The following is an 18,090-nucleotide window of genomic DNA, read 5'->3' as shown; positions in this document are numbered from 1 at the left end:
CAAACACCTCTCCTCAGCAGACCAAGACTCACCAGACAACAATGCCTTGCTTTTAACAGACTGCCATTATTGTAAAGCCCCGTACACACGTACCGATTGTCGGCCGTAAATATTCGGCCGATTGTAGGCTTGTTAGTATGATGCTTCCGACAGCCGACAGCGCATTTTCGGCCGAACAGAATCTGTCGTGCAGGCATTAAAATTTTTGTTGGCCATCACCAGAACGGCCGATTGTTCGCCAGTCAGTACAGATTTCGGCCTACAGACAGCAGATTTGCAAGACTGGGCATGCTCAGAAAAGAAAAAAGACAAGGAAAGTTAACCATCACATGACATCACTTCTGCAGTCGGCTGTTGTTGGCCGACAAAATTTGTGTGCAGTCTTTTGCAGTTTTTAACAGACACGACAGCCCTGGACAAAAGACGGCCGATCGTTCGACCGACGATCGGTACGTGTGTACGGGGCTTTACCCTTAACCGCTTGCCGACCGTACACAGCACATATACTGTGCAAAATCACGTACCTGTACATAATTTTGCATTTACGGGTCTGGGGCACTCAGCGGGTCCACTGGGGCCCACCTATGTAAACAAGGTAGATCGCCATTCTCCGAGAAGGGAGGGGAGTGATCCTGTGTTTCTGCTATACAGGAACACAGATCTCTGCCTTCCCACAGTACAAGCACATCCCCCACAGTTAGCAAGCACTCCCTAGGAATACATTTAAAGTGGTAGTAAACCGCTGAAAAAAAAAACCTGCATGACAAAAACATAATGTGCTAGTATGCATCGCATACTAGCACAATATTAAAAACTTACCTTAGAACGAAGCCCCCGCAGCGGAGCCTGGTCACCACTGAGGGAGCTAACATGTTCCCCCCGCATATCTTCCAGGTTCACAGACTTCAACACTGTGAGTGGCCAGAGCCGCGATGACGTCAATCCTACGCATGTGCACGGGAACCCTCCGTTCTGGAAAGGAGCTCTGAAGTTCTGGCTTGATACACCGCTGATATCAGCAGCTGCATGCAGGGTGAATATCTCCTAATATGCAGCAGGTTTAAGAGATATTGATTTTACCTTCAGGTAAGCTTTATTATAGGCTTACCTGATGGTAAAAACCACCAAGCGGGGTATACAACTGCTTAAAACCTTTGATTGCCCCTGATGTTAAACCCCTTCTCTGCCAGCGTCATTAGTACAGTGAAAGTGCATATTTTTAGCACTGATCACTGTATTAGTAACTGCTACCTCAAAAAAGTATCCCATTTGTCTTCCACAATATTGCAGTTGCACTATAAGTTGCTGATCGCCACCATTACTAGTAAAAAAAAAAATAAAATAAATAAAAATTACATAAAAATATTCCATAGTTTGTAGACGCGATAACTTTTGTACAAACTTATCAATGTGCGCTTATTGGGATTTTTTTACCGAAAAATAGCAGAATACATATTTTACATAAATTAATGAAGAAGTTTTAATATGTTTTATAGCAGCAAGTTGAATTTTTTTTTCAAAATTGTCAGTCTTTTTTTGTTTATAGCACAAGCAATAAAAAGAATAGAAATGTTTGTCAGTTTGAATAGACACAAAAAGACAAGATACTACATCCTGTGCCAGACGTTTATTATCCTATTATATTATGCTAGAATGACCTGGGGTCTTGAATACCACATAGGATTATACTTTATCTCAGCACTCACTGATAAAAGTCACAAGATTGCTCTAATTTATACAGCTGAGGAAAAAAAGGTATTTATCAATTTATATTTACTAAAATAATTGCATTTCCATATTCTGTGTACTGTGGGAGACCAGATATAGTGAATGCAGGATCTGGGTTTGGTAACACTTTAATTTCAGTAGATGATAGCCAGGATAATAGTTACAGTACACCTATAGAAAAGCATTAATGGAGAAGTATTGGCGAAGATCTTTTGGCCATACTTCCACTGTGGGGGCGCGTGCGCGATTGCGCATGCACATTCGCCTTTGCATGTTCCCTGGTCCACGGCCATGTCATCCTCATCACACCTGACAACCCACTGATACTTTACTAACACCCCACCCCCTGTTATCCTCATCTTCATCACACCTGGCAACTCACTGCAACCGTGCTGACGCCCCATCCCCTGTCATCCTCATGTTCATCACACCTGGCACCCCACTGCAACCTTGCTAACACCCCACCCCCTGTCATCCTCATCTTCATCACACCTGGCAACCCACTGCAACCTTGCTAACACCCCATCTCCTGTCATCCCAATTACACCTGGCACCCCACTGCAACCCTGCTAGCACCCCACCCCCTGCCATCCTCCTCCTCATCTTCATCACGCCTGGCAACCCACTGCAACCTTTCTAACCCCCCACCCCCTGGCATCTTCATCATCATCACGCCTGGCACCCCACTGCAACCTTGCTAACACCTCACCTCCTTTCATCCCCATTACACCTGGCACCCCACTGCAACCCTGCTAACACCCCACCCCTTGTCATCCTCATCCTCATCACACCTGGCAACCCACTGTAACCTTGCTTACACCCCGCCCCCTGTCATCCTCATCACACCTGGCACCCCATGCAACCTTGCTAACATCCCACCCCCTTGTCATCCTCATCCTCATCACACCTGGTGCCCCACTGCAACCTTGCTAACACCCCACTCCCCTGTCATCCTCATCACACCTGGCAAACCACTGATACCTCACTAACACCCCACCCCATGTCATCCTCATCACACCTGGCAACCCACTGATACCCTTCTAACACCCCACCCCCTGTCATTCTCATCCTCATCACGCTTGGCAACCCACTGATACTTTACTAACCTCCCACCCCCTGTTATTCTCAACTTCATCACACCTGGCAACCCACTGCAACCTTGCTAACACCCCTCCCCCTGTCATCCTCATCTTTATCACACCTGGCAACCCAATGATACCTTACTAACACCCCACCCCCTGCCATTCTCCTCCTGATCTTCATCATACCTGGCAACCCACTGCAACCTTGCTAACCCCCCACCCCCTGGCATCTTCATCCTCATCACACCTGGCAGCCCACTGCAACCTTGCTAACACCCCACCTCCTGTCATCCCCATCACACCTGGCACCCCACTGCAACCTTGCTAACACCCCACCCCTTGTCATCCTCATACTCATCACACCTGGCAACCCACTGTAACCTTGCTTACACCCTACCCCCCTGTCATCCTCATAACACCTGGCACCCCATTGCAACCTTGCTAACATCCCTCCACCTGTCATCCTCATCCTTATCTCATCTGGCACCCCACTGCAACCTTACTAACACCCCACCCCCTGTCATCCTCATCACACCTGGTAACCCACTCATACCTTACTAACACCCCAACCCCTGCCATCCTCATACTCATCACACCTGGCAAGCCACTGATACCTTCCTACTATATTACTCCTGTGATCCTCATCCTCCCTATAACACACTGCCAGTTTCCAAATTTAGAAAGCAGCTTATTCCAATGTTGAGAGGACAAGGGTCTCTTCCCCACAAATGTATGGTGATGGGTAACGTGGTCTGTGGAAGGGGGCTTATTAAAATTTGGAACACTATGTTAACAATAAAGACACCACCCCAGGTGAATAATTAAGTGTTACTAAACACACAACAGTAAAATTAGTCTGAATATGCAGTAAAGCATGCTTGTTATACCCCTTAGTGTGGATCCTAAGGGGTTAATCCCCTGCATTGTGTAAAAAGGCTGTTCGACCCTGTCTTCTCTAATCATCTCCTTCTTCCACAGACCCCACAAAATAACCTAATATTTACAGAGTCTATAGAGTCAGGCTGTACAGTTTGGTGTTTATTGCTAGAGAGTTTTTTTTTTTTTTCTTGGGAAGGTACATGTGATCAGCACAGGGTCAATCAGCACTGTCCAGACATGTCCAGACAGAGAATCAAGGGCCTTGAAGCCTAATAGGACAATCGTGGGAGAAATGAAAACTCCTCCTGCAATCTATCAGCACTCACTGATACAAGTCACAAGATTGCTCTAATTGCTATATACAGCTGATGAAAAAGAGGGATTTATTTTTTATTTACTAAAATAATTACATTTCCATGTTCTGTGTACTGTGGGAGACCAGATATAGTGAATGGAGGATCTGGGTTTAGTAACACTTACATTTCAGTAGATGATAGCCAGGATAATAGTTATACTTAGAAAAGCATTAATAGAGAAGTATGGCTGAAGATCTTTTGGCCATACTTCCCCTGTGGGTCACAGGAGTGCACTTACAGTAGTTCTGCACTCTTGTTACCCAAATTCTGATGTCACTGAGCCAGTCTAGGCTCTGCAGGGATCCCAACAACAATGCCTGACCGGCTGCTGGCTCAGCCTCTTAGCGTGCCACTGAGATCCTGAGCCAGTCGCTCTTGCCCCCACCACAGTCCAGCACTCCAGTGAGTGCTGGAGGGGCAGAGAGCATTACTAGTAAAAAAATTTAAATAAATAAAAATTTACATAAAAATATCCCATAGTTTATAGACGCTATAACTTTTGCGCAAACTAATCAATATATCCTTATTGGGATTTTTTTTTACCAAAAATATGTAGAAGAATACATATTGGCCTAAATTAATGAGGATGTTTGATCCTAATATGTTTTATAGCAGAAAGTATTATTTTCTTTTCAAATTTGTCAGTCTTTTTTTGTTTATAGCACAAGAAATAAAAATAATAGAAATGTTTGTCAGTTTGAATAGACACAAAAAGACAAGATACTACATCCTGTGCCAGAAGTTTATTATCCTATTATATTATGCTAGAATGACCTGGGGTCTTGAATACCACATAGGATTATACTTTATGTAAAAGGTTTTCAACTAAATCTTCATTCACATATCTGATTCAGTTCTCTAGCTGGAATGTGGTGACAGCACAAAATGACCAACTTATTGTTTGACATAAATTTTTCTTTATGAGCTTCACATTCCAGAGAAAGGATATTCAGCACTTGACAGCTGTTGTAAAGTATGTCTTAACATGTAGGATCTTTTAAATGTAATCACAAATGCCCTAAATATACTGTTTTCTGTTAACAGCTGTCACAGGACAGTCAATTTCGGGATCTTGCAGTAACATTTCATAATTCACATTTGTGTCTGATATTGGGACCTAAAATAAGTGGAAGATTGCAACTGCAACAAACAGTACATTAGGCTCGAAAGAGAGCTCTGGTTCGAATATTATTTTTTACATGATCTAGATGGTCATCTGTCTAAATATAAATTATTACAGTTTTTTTTTCTTTTGTTGTAGCTGGTTCTCACAATATGCAATAAGGTAGACAGACATCGTGAGTTTGGGGACGCTCACCTGTATGCACCACATCCACACGGATGACAAATTGGGAGCAGCAGCTGTGTCTGTGCAGTCGCTGCATCCTAATTAACGGTCACACCAGTGTATCCACTGCAGACAAAGCACGGCCTCACAGACATATCCAACAGTCCCGGATTCCGCAGGACCATCCCATGATTTCAAGTAAGTCCAGGGGTCCCGCAGATCTGGGCTAGAGTCCCGAAACCCAGTGCTGGAACATGTTCCGTCACTGGGCTACAATCAGTATGAGTATCATCAGTGGGTGCAATGTGTGCTCTAACACACTGCACCAGTGAGGATTCCGGTCAGCAAGGCATTCCTGCATGCTGCACTTCTGCCCACCTTAATCTTCTTTGCATTTATTGGTTATTACTAGGACCCCTGGCATCCTAGCAACTGATGACACGCTTTGAAAGTGCCCATAGCAACAGGAAACAGCCTCAGTACAGAGTGGCTTGTCCTCCTAGTCCTCCGTCTCTGGCTCCAAATTCCAGCCTCTAGGCGGCTCCCGCACTGTAAGGTAAGAGGGACTCTGTATTGTCTACAATTGTCTGTATCTGTGTTTTCCTAAACTGACAGTGTGTGGTGCAGAGGACGATTGACCATTCAGGCACTGGGGCATCACCCGAGGGCCCAGGGCCAGTAGGAGGCCCAAACAGCTGGCAGAGACAAAGCAAGTTTGGAAGAAGATCAAGTATCAGAGCAGGGAAGAGAGATGCAGTTTGCCACCAGAGAGGGTGCAGAGGAGAGGAACACAAAAGAACCCTGCACTGGGAAAGAGATCAGACCAGAGCCAATCCCCCCCAGGCATACCCCCACAGATCCTAGTGACAAAGGATCTGGAGAATCGGGAAGACAGGTAGAAGATCCTGAAGAAGCCAGATTCATGTCTACTGAGGTGTATAGGGGGTCTGGTATTATCTAGGAGTGGGGGGTATAGGGGGGTCTGGTGTTATCTAGAAGTGGGGGGTATAGGAGATCAGGTGTTATCTAGGAGTGGGGGGGTATAGTGATTCTGGTGTTATCTAGGAGTGGAGGGTAAGGGGGACCTGGTGTTATCTAGGAGTGGGGGGGTATAGGAGATCAGGTGTTATCTAGAAGGGGGGGGGGTATAGGAGACATCTGGTATTATCTAGAAGTGGGGGGTATAGGAGATCAGGTGCTGTCTAGGAATGGGGGTACAAGGGGGTCTGGTGTTATCTAGAAGTGGGGGTATAGGAGCCCTGATGTTATCTAGAAATGGGGGTATAGGAGGTCAGGTTTTATTAAGAGTAAAGGTGGCATAGGTGGTCTGCTGTTATCTAAGAGTGAGGGATATGGGAGATCAGGTTTTCTCCAGGAGTGGGAGGTATAGGGGGGTTTGGTGTGATCTAGGACTGGGGAGTATAGTGGTTCTGGTGTTATTCAGGACATTGCAATATGTAGGTGTTGCTTTGTGTGGGTGTGGCTTGAGTGTTGGTGGGGGCCACAGGGGGCCACATGATCTCCTACTGCCTGGGGGCCCCATGAGTTGTGAGTCCACCCCTGGTGTGATGTACACCTAACTCCAACAATCACTGCATTCAAAGGAATTTTTTAATCCAGTATCTCTGTGCAGCTTCTGTAAGATATTGAAAGAAATTGTAGAAGATATGCAATCCGGCTTCTATTATCACTCTTTCAGTGGGTTGCAGGGGGGCAGTGACAGAGAGCATAGTTACAGTGGGAGCACAGTAATGTGGGATGTGACAATTGTTTAACAGAGTGACAAGGGGCATGCAGTGATGGGAGGGGACACAGCGAGGAGTTGTGCTAGGAGGGGGAGAGGATTTGTGTTTAGGGGGATGGTGGTAGGGAGATTTGAAAGGGAGAAATGGGTGGGGGGGTTGTGCTGAGAAGGGAGATTTGGGGGGGGTGGAAACAGATTTGTGCTGGGAGGGGAGAATTTGTGCTAGAAATGGGGATGGGGGAGCTGTGCTTGCAGGGGGGAGAGCGATTTGGTTGGAAGGATGAATTTGGGGGCAGTATTTGTGGTGCTGGGAGGGGGGACTGGGGGAAGGAGGATTTGTGCTGAGGGACTTGGAGAGGGGAACTGGGGGGAGGGAGCTTTGTACTGGTATGGATGTGTTGTGCTGGGAGGGAGGATTTGGAAGAGGATTTGGGCTGAGGGGGGGTTGGGGGGAGAAGAGCATTTTTTTCTGGGAGGGGGGATGAAGGAATTGTGCTGGGGGGAAATTGGAGAAGAAAATATTTTGTGATGGGAGGGGGAATTAAGGGGATGGGGATCTGTGCTGAGATGGGGAAGAAGGGAGGATTGTGCTACGTAGGGTGAATTTGGGGGGCTAGAAGAAGATTTTCTTCTGGAGAAGGGGGAACAAGATTTGTACTGAGAGGGGGGTTTGGGGGGAAATTTTGTCCTGGGAGAGGTTGGGAAGAGGATTGATGCTTGGGGTGGGCAAAGATTTGTTCTGGGAGAGGTGAGTGTACAGATTAGTTCTGGATTTTGTTTTTGAGAGGTGGGAGTGGGGATTTTCGCTGAAAGGGTAAAAGGAGAGTATTGTGTGCAGGAAGAATTTTGCACTCTCCTGACTCCTACACTGTGCGTCACATACCTCTGACTCCTGTACTCTTTATGTTGTCTACTCCTGACTCCTACTGTGCATTAAACACTCCTGTCCTATACAATCTGTGCTTTATATCCTCTTGGAGCCTGGTCTGTGAGTGCTCCTGATCCTTGAACACATTACATTGCACAATCCTGACCCCTACACTCTACATTATGTATCCCTAAACTGACGCTAAACGCAGCACTCTGTGCATTACGTATTTCTGATCCTTGTATTTTGTGCATTGCACACCCCTGACCCCTGCACTTTTTCTTACACTCTCATGCAATGTATACAGGCATATCCCACTTTTAAGTACACAATGGGACCAGAGCATGTAAGTAAAACGAAAATGTACTTGAAGTTAAGCAATACCTTTTTTTGCTTCTCATTGCATGTAAATACACTAGCTCTATGGGAAATCTTGGTCCACTTGACATGGCGCTGCTCCCAAACCATAAGTGACAGGAACACCAAACTTGAGAAGCATGCTAAGTGGACTCAGAACTATGACATGGTAGATTATCTAGGCAAGCTGGCCAACCCTGAAATTGGATATATTGTAGTCATAGGTCCCCTCTCGGTACATCCCAAGTTTGGTGTTCCTGTCACTTATGGTTCAGGAGCAGTGCCATGTCAAGCTGACCAAGATTTCACATAGACACCAATGTTAAAAACTGGGAGCAGTGCCATATCAAGCTGACCAAGATTTCCCATAGTCACCAATGTGTCCGTACCCTTAAGTGTATGTAAAGTAAGGGTATGTAAAGTGGGGTAAGCCTGTACACTATATTTTACATTACATATTTCTTATTAAAGTGTTCATTGTCCTAACAGTTGCCGGTTGCTAAGCAGTCCCTGAGTATTTAAATGAAGTTCTTCTTTAAGGCAAGCTCAGACAAAGTGTTAGCTCTCAGTCTATTCAGTGTGTGCAAATCATATGTAATTGAAACTTTTATTTGATGATTGTGCTGATGTTTACATGTGTCTGTGAGACTCTTGCATGTGGCACAGCAATCAAAGCATATTTTATAGGTAAAAGGGGTAAAAGGAAGCCCAGGTTTTGATTAACCATGCCTCTTTAGCCTCTCCCACTTTTTGGTGGGTGTGACCAAACTGGTCAATATCTCTCTAAAGTGTCCCTCATTCTCAAGTATACGGTTATACGGGTATACGCTTAAATATGCCCATGTGAACAAAGCCTATGCTGTCTGTTAGCTCCTTCCCACCAAGAATACACATACTGTATATGCAGAATCACAGAAGTGGGCCTTTATCCACAGCACTGGATATACACGCTACTGTGTTTGTGCTGAGAGTATGCCACGGTGCTGAGCTGCCATGGACAGTTCCAGGTCTCATACTAATGATTGGGAAACGGGAGGATATCAATCAACTTATCACTGATATAGAAGAGGAAAAATTTGTAAACAAAAAAATAGTGTGTAAAAAAATAAATAAGATACATATAAAAATATAATAGCTAGATCAGTGTTTGATTTAGGTCAGTGTCAACGTTTGGGTCAAGGTTAGGGTCTAAGGATCAAAGGTCAGGGCCAGTTTATATTAGGTAGGAGTTTAAAAGAAGCATTGTTACTATCAGTGTCAGTTAGCCTCGGTTCACATTAGATGCAGTGTGAATTCGCTGCAGATTTCACACCGTATAAAAATTGTGAACCGTTTATGCAAACCGATTGCAGGGTGTATGTTAAGTTAATACCACCTGGCAAGTGTACCGACCATATGTTCGATACATGTCTGGTGGTATATTAGGTCATACATGAGTTATTTAAACCACTATCTGGTTGTTATTTTCCAATTCACCCTAGGTGTATCTGCAATTCCAGATAATCCATTGGTTTTTTTCTCATTCAATTATTGACATGCTCCAGTCCCATTCTTTACATGTGTTTCATGCCACCTTTTATTGTATGTTTTTTAACAGTGTCTAAGCAGTGTGTTCCTCCATTGCCTTGTATTGAGTCCTATTTTCGTATTTTCCACAGGCATAAGTGCCTAAATAAAATTTAAATTTTTTACACTATATTTTTTGCTCGAGTATCCTTAGTTGGTTCTCCGTGGGAGTGCTCCATTTTGGGCCACCCCCACAATTTTTGTTTTTTCGAATCTGTATGTTAAGTTAACGACATCCTGAAATCGGTTTGCAAAACATAGTGAAATTTGCAGAATCAAATTGCATGGGTGTGGCCCCCCATGCAATTTTATTCTGGTGCAGAGGAAAAAAAGGGTCCTGCATGAGTTTGGTACGATTTCGGTGGGATTTGAATCATAGAAATCCATGGCTCAAATCGCACCCTAGAGACAACGCATGTAATTAGCACAGGATATTAAAAAAAGGAGCCTCCAAATCTAATTACATTAATCAATAAAATAGTTCTTTAAAATCCCCCTATGTGATAGCATGGGCAGGTGACATGCCCTCTTGGGACCCCCAATGTCTCCCCTGCCCTCCAATGCAACTATTCCATCACATATCATGCTGGAATAGCTGCATCAATGCTGGAATAGCTTCTTCACAGACAGAAGGGATTGGGAAATTAATGTTCCTGGGGTTTGTCCCGCTTTAACTGTGAATAGAGTTTCCCATAGTCCTGGGCTCCTCGGTGGAATGAGAGAGCGCAGGAACAATTGCAGAGTGAGGGGAGGGCACCCCTTTGACAGCCCTGTAAAAGTGCCGCAAGATCACTTTTATCAGAAAGCCTTTTGTTGGTTCTTTGAGAGATCTTTAAAAGTGATTGGTTATCTCAAAAGCCACCTGATCACTTTTCTCTGAAAACCCTATGCCTGCTCTTAAAGCTGCTATAAAGCTGAAATAGCTACATCCTCAGATACAATAATACACGTGGCTACCAGGGTCATTATTCACAGATGGGATTTGGAAGCAGTTTGCCCTGCTTTAATCGGGGATACAGTTTCCCATCGATGGAATGGGAGAGCCTGGGAACCACCGTGGGGGGGGGGGGGATGTACTCCATTGAGAGCCACATAAAAGTGCCACCAGATCACTTTTATCAGAAAGCCCTTTGTCAGCTTTTAAACCCTCTATCAGGTTTACAACTGCAGCAGCAACTCTGAGCTTGCATTAACAACTTGTCTACCATGCAGAGGGGAACTCCATATCCGTAAAAATAAATATAGAAAATAAAACAAAATAATATAGCATATTTTTCTGCAGAAGCCATATTATAATTTTTTTTTTTGCAAATATTTTATTTAAAGTATGCAGAGGAATACAAAAAAAGAAAAACCAGATAGACCGACAATTTAAGACAGTCGTATACAATCCCAGATAATCCACATAAGAAGAGGGTAGCAGGGGAGAAAGTGGCCCCCAGATAAAGTCATAGGAACAAAAACTGGGTTCATCAATCACCTATACAGGTTAAAGGAGTCCATCATAAAACCACAAATAAAGTAATCCGAGGTTGGCCATCTCCCTCCCTGCTTTCCAACTAAAATGTAGAGTCATAGATGTGAATCTGGAAGTAGTAAACAGAAAAAGGTAGAGATAGGAGTAGGAAGAAAAGAGAGAGAAAGGTATAGGAAGCAGCAAGCGAGAGAGGGGAAGGAAAAGAAAAATGGGGGGGGAGGATAGGGGAGGGGACGACGACGACTCAGGAGGGAATCAGGTCACTCAATGGGGAACATCACAGCCCAACAGTTTCTGCCCTCAGAGAGAATGAACATGTTCCATATCAACCAGATTTTAGCATATTTTTCTCTGTCCTGTTGAGCAGTGAGGATGAGATCTTCCAGTTTATTGATCTCTTCAACCTTGCGTATACAGTCGCTTATAGTCGGGGGGTATTGTTTCTTCCAAAACAGTGGAATGCAAGATTTGGCTGCGTTCACAATATGGCGTAGAAGTGATTTCTTATATTTCTGTATTGATATGCGCAATAAATGGAGTAAAAAGAAAGCGGGATCGTCAGGAACATCGTAGTCAGTAAATTCTTTAGCGAGCTCCCGGACATCTTCCCAGTATTGCGTAAGTTTCGGGCACTCCCAAAAGATGTGTAACAGGGTTCTCCGGTCCCTCTGGCATTGCCAACAGAGATCTGTAGTGTGTGGGTAAGTTTGTACAGTTTGGAGAGATCGGGGGGTATGACAGTACCTAAATATTTGATGGCCATGGTAGTTCATTTAAATGGGAGGCTCGTCTGCAGCTGTTGGAACAGGGCATGGGTAAAACCTACATCCATAGCCTCCGACTTGCTGTAATTTATTTTCAGGTTAGAGCAGCGACCAAACAATTCAAATTTATGCAAAAGGTTGGGAAGAGAAACGATCGGGTTAGTGATAGAAAAGAGGATGTCATCTGCATATGCCGAGACCTTGCGAGGAGTATCGCCAAGCGTTAAACCGGTAATGTTGGGGTTAGTACGTAGTTTGCAAAGGAAAGGTTCCAAGGTAAGCGCAAAAAGCAAGGGGGACAGCCCTGTCGGGTCCCGTTCGATATCACAAAGGGGTCGGAAATTATCCCATTGCTCTTCACCTGGGCAGTGGGCTTGGAATAAATGTGTGCAATCCAAGTTAGCATAGTTTCCCCGGGACCTATGTGTCGCAGGACCGAAAACTTAAATCTCCAGGTCACACGGGCAAAGGCCTTCTCCGCGTCGGTATTTAGAAAGACGGAGGATGTAGCAGATGTACGTACTGTGTGGATCAAATTCAAAACCTCAGTCATGTTATCACGCGCCTCTCGAGAGGGCAAAAATCCTACCTGGTCCAAAGGAATCAGTTGGGGGAGACACCAGAATTTTAGTGAATATCTTCAGGTCCGTGTTCAGAAGAGAAATCGGCCTGTAACTACCGCATGCCGCAGGGTCCCTACCCTCCTTGTGAAATATGTGAGGATGAAGACCCCAAGGCGTTGAACAATTTCAACATATAGGGGCCCAGGACAGGTAGGAAAGATTTGTAATATGGTAAAGTAAAGCCGTCCGGGCCCGGTGCTTTCCCCAATTTGAAGGATCCCACCACCGCCTGTAGTTCATCCATTGTGATCGGGGATTCCAAGGACTCATAAAACCTCCCTAGGGAGTCTAGACAGGTCAGAGGAAGCTACATAGTCTTCAATCCGAGACTGAGGCAGGTTGCAGGCAGGGAGGTTGTACAAGGAAGAATAATACTTTTCAAATTCCCAGCGATATGTTTGGGTAAGACAATTTTTTGGCCGGTTTGGGACGTTAGATGGGGGATATACCTGGCCGAGCGGAGGTCTCGTACCGCATGCGCCAGGAGTCTCCCACACTTGTTGACGGACAGATAGTGAAGTTTACGGGCCATATTATAATTTAATGTTTTTTAAAAATATCCTTCCTTTTCAATCTGCAGCTGTTGTAATTTTCTATACATTTAATGCAATGTGGCAACCTGGAGGCATTCTGTATACAGTTGGCATACAGAACGCCCCCAGAGATGTAATTTCCTGCTTGTGTGAAGATCTCTGCACTAAGATAAAAGTCAGATTTTAGTCATCCTCAAAAAAAAAAAAAAAAAACGTTGAAAGGGTTTAAAGTACGGATCGACCGATTATCGTCAAAGCCGATTTATCGAGGGCCGATATGCACTTTCCCCGATATATCGGAATCGGCCCCCGGAGGTTACCGATATTACCGATATTTCGGAAAAAGTGCATGTACTGGAGAGATGCCTGCAGCTAGAGGCATCACCCTGGTACCGGCGTCCATAGCCGACGGTTGGCTGTCTTGTAATGACAACCAATGCGGCTGAGAAGCTGCTCGGCTGTCATTACAAGGAGCAGGAGGGGATGTCCCCCCCTCCCTCCGCCTTCCGCGGCTCGCCCGGGTCTCCCATCCCACCAGGAGACCCGGGCAACCAGCCTGCATGGCTGCCGAAGACCCGATCAAAGCCACATTCGGCTCTGATTGGGTCTCCATGTAAAAACCCGGAAATTATGTCATGACATCACTTCCGGGTACTCTACGCCAGATTAAAAAAAATGACAGCATTTAAAACAGCTAAACTTGCCATTTTGAATGCTTTTAAGTGCAGAGGAGGGGTTTGGGATCTTTTAGACCCCCAGATTCCTCCACAAGAATACCTGTCAAGTGATAAAAAAAAAAATGAAATGTACGAAAATATCTGCAATATCGGCCGATACCGATATGCAATGGCCAAAATATCGATATCGGTATCGGCAGCGAAAAAAACAATGTTGGTTGATCACTAGTTTAAAGGGGCTAAAGGGATGCAGACACTGCAACTTTTCTCATTAGAACCTTGCTAATACATCAGCTGCTTGTAATGAATTATTTACTTCCATTCAGAATCAGTACGCCACAAGCGCCACAAGACATAACCTAAGAGCTATTCCTTCAGAGCAGAAACGTCAGGAAGTTTGCTAAAATCCTTGCAATGTACAGTTACATCATCACTCAGAGGGGACTGATTTTTCCTCAACAAAAGTGGACTTACTCTTTGAATAGCCATTCTAGAAGTTGTCTCATAAAATTATAAGTATACCAGTATACATTGTTATCAAATGATGATTGTGAAGCTTGTCTGATAACCAATATGCTATTAGAAAAGTCCTAATCCTTTTCATATAACTCTTTAATGGCTTAGGTGAGGTCATTGCACTTTGTAGCATAAATGACAGGACAAAAGCTGGACTTGCATATAAATTGGTCATAAATGGAGAAATCAATTTAGAGAATGGCAGTGAAGTATATCCAGGTCATTTAGTCAATTATTAAATAAAACATTTCATGTACATTAAACTTGTCTTTTGAGGCTGAAGGATTAGTAACATGTCTTGGTAATATTTGACATAGTGTACTGTATGTTTTATTGGGTTTTTGAATGTTAAGAAAGCTCTAGCTAATTCCCTCATCCATCAGCCTTTAGTAATCATCTGGCCTGCCACAAAGCTGTCTTTTAGTGTTGATGTGCCAAGTGTAGAGTTTATAACATCATCAACGCACTGAAGGTTTACATTTAACAGATCAAATAGTTTATAAAACTAGTACACTGCTGTGATTTAACAGAGCTGACAACATTTGGATGTAATTTATAGGGACAATTGGTTGCTGTGCAGGTGGAACTTAGTATGTCAATCAAAATTCTCTAAGCAGACCATAGATCATAATGCTCATTATTGTCTTTTTATTATGTCATTCTGGAGTTTATTTATACACGATATCTCACATATATAGTTCTGTCATAAAGAGTTTTTGAAGGATTTGAAAAAAAATATATACCCCAAAGCAAAGATGAGATCTTCTGGTGTATGTAATTGAACCTTTGTGCCTAATGGATTAAATGGTAAGCATAAAGAACATTAATCAAAAGTCTGGCTTATGGAGATGAAACCATTTTGAAATATGTGTTTCTTCTCTGATTCAGAGGCATGTGCCATGTAAAATGTATGGGGTTCTAAATGTCTATCCCAAGGTAACAAAATAGAGTTTAATTTTTAATATTAGTATTTGTTTAGGGAATGAAAGTCAGGGGGAAATGTTACAGTGAAGGCAAGATTTGGAAGGCCAAGAAAAATCTCCACTAGAACCACTTTTAGACTAATCAAATGCACACCACAAAACCCCATATGATTGTAAAGAACTTGCAACGGTATTTAGCTATGATAGGTGTAGTGGTGCATCAGCGTACTGTGCAGATTTTCTTGCATATGATATGCATTTTAAAGCAATCAAAATTAAATGTTTCCGGCATTATCCAAACAATGCAAACTTCCTTAACCTCAATCTTTCTAAAACTGAGCTTGCAATATTTCCTCCTCCCCAATCCCCTCTCCATGACTTTACCAATGAGATCAATGGCACAAACATTGGTCCCTCCACACACGCCAGGGTGCTGGATGTAATCCTAGACTCTGACCTCTCCTAAAGCCCCCACATCCAATCACTGGCTTGCCGCCTTAAACTCTGCAACATTTCCATAATTCGCCCCTTCCTGACTAACGACACCACAAAACAACTTATTCACTCCTTGGTTAGTTCCCACCTTGCCTACTGCAACTCTCTTCTCACAGGCCTACCTTTACACAGGCTATCCCCACTTCAGTCTATTATGCTGCTGCTAGACTAATACAACTTACTAACCGATCCGTGATTGCTGCCCCTCTCTGCCAATCCCTTCACTGGCTTCCCCTACTCCATCGCATACAATTCAAAATACTAACCACAACATACAAAGCCATCCATAACATCGCCCCAAGCTACATCAACAACCTCATCTTCAGATATTGTCCAAATCCTCCTCTCTGCTCCCCCCAGGACCTCCTGCTCTCTAACTCCCTTGTTACCTCCTCCCATGATGGCCTCCAGGATTATTCAAGAGCCTCTCCAATCCTCTGGAACTCAATGCCCCAGTATGTCCAGTCAGTTCCTACTCGGTCTGCCTTTAGGCGATCCCTAAAAACTCACTTATTCAGGGAAGCCTACTCCACCTCCACATAAGAACTGTACCCAGATATTACCTTTTCTACTACCTTACCCTCTCTTTAAATTGTAAGCTCCATGAGCATGGCTCTCCTATTCCTTCTGTATTGAACTATTTTGTAAATGTACTGTCCATGCTCTACAATGTAAAGCACTACATAAGCTGTTGACGCTATATAATTCCTTTATAGTAATAGTAATAATATTATATTCACAAAGAACCTGCAACAGTATGTAGCTACGGTAAGTGTAGCCAGTGCGTCAGTTTACTGTACAGATTTGCTCGGCATATAAAAGCAATTAAAATGAAATGATTTCTGGCATCATCCAAATAATACACCATGCGTTTGATTTACTAAAAAAATAGAGCATGTTAAAGTAGTAAAGTGTATGTTTATGTTGCAAAGTTAATGTTTACTTAGCATAGTGAATGAGGTACAGCTGTGTTTACTTCAAATCATCCAATCGCGTGCACACAAAAATATATATATTTTTTTATTGTTCCTGGCATGAAAAAGTAGGTTATCAAAGTAAATATTGCCTCACCTTGTTTATTAAGTTAAGTGAATATTCACTTTACCAAATGAACAAAATGAACAAATTTTAGTACATCAAACCAAGTGCCTTAATCATGTCATGCCACACTTAGAAAAGCCATAACATTATTGAAGTACTGGTTTTATGAAACTCAACTGAACTTTTTGACTACAATCACCAAAAACACATTTGGAGAAATAAAGGAAAAGTGTTTGAAAAAAGCTTTTTTGAAAAAAAAAAAAATGCTTACCAATTGTTAAGCATGGGAATAGCTTTATTATTCCATAGTTTTGTGGTAGACTGCAGCAATTATTTACAGGTAAAGAAAACAATGACTTCTATTACATGTCAAAGAACCATGAAAGCCAATTTCCCCTACAAAACGCTTCAGAATCAATACAGAATTACATTAAGAGATAAACTCCTTTTTTATTTATTATATTCAGGACTACAAAATAAAATGTTCGAGAATATTTTGTAAGGTAAATATAAAATATTACATTTAAATATTTAGCATTCTTTTTTAAGATAGCAGATAGTACTTTGGGCTCCTTCATTTTAAATGCTCTCCCTTTGCTGTAAAATGAAGGAGCCCAAAGCGCTAAAAAAGTGAAAAAAGTGAAAGGTAACAAACAATGCCTATGTTTCTGCTTTATTTATTTTGTAAAACCTTCTTATATTTTATACCTAAAAAAATATTCAAGAATTTCCAAAATTTCAATACCAAACTTTACCAATCTGTATAAAGAATGCGTAAGAAGAACAAATTGCAGTTTATTCTTCATGTTAGGCTTTTTACTATTATATGACCTTTAACTAATTATACGAACAGTCTAAAGAGTGCAGAAGTCTGTATTTATCTAATTAATCAGTATTATTTCAGGTTAGTAGTTTGAATACCAATATTTTCCTTGTGAGTCTCATTTCTCCAGTATGTTCACTCGTCAAGGTCTTTAAGAAAAACTAACAGCACCTTCACATTTTTCCTTTATACTCTGTTAATTAGGCTTGCATTTCATCATCATGCTCACAGATGGTTTTAGTTTTGGGAAGCCTGAAGGCCCATCGCTGACTCAATAGGGCCGCTTCATAATCGCAAAAAATAAGAATGAGTAGCTCAACTTTTGAAATCACATTTACATTCCACCAACT

This window comes from Pelophylax lessonae (genome assembly GCF_965119305.1).
Source record: "Pelophylax lessonae genome assembly, chromosome: 2".
Lineage (NCBI taxonomy): Eukaryota > Metazoa > Chordata > Amphibia > Anura > Ranidae > Pelophylax > Pelophylax lessonae.
Note: the sequence above shows the minus strand (reverse complement) of the source record.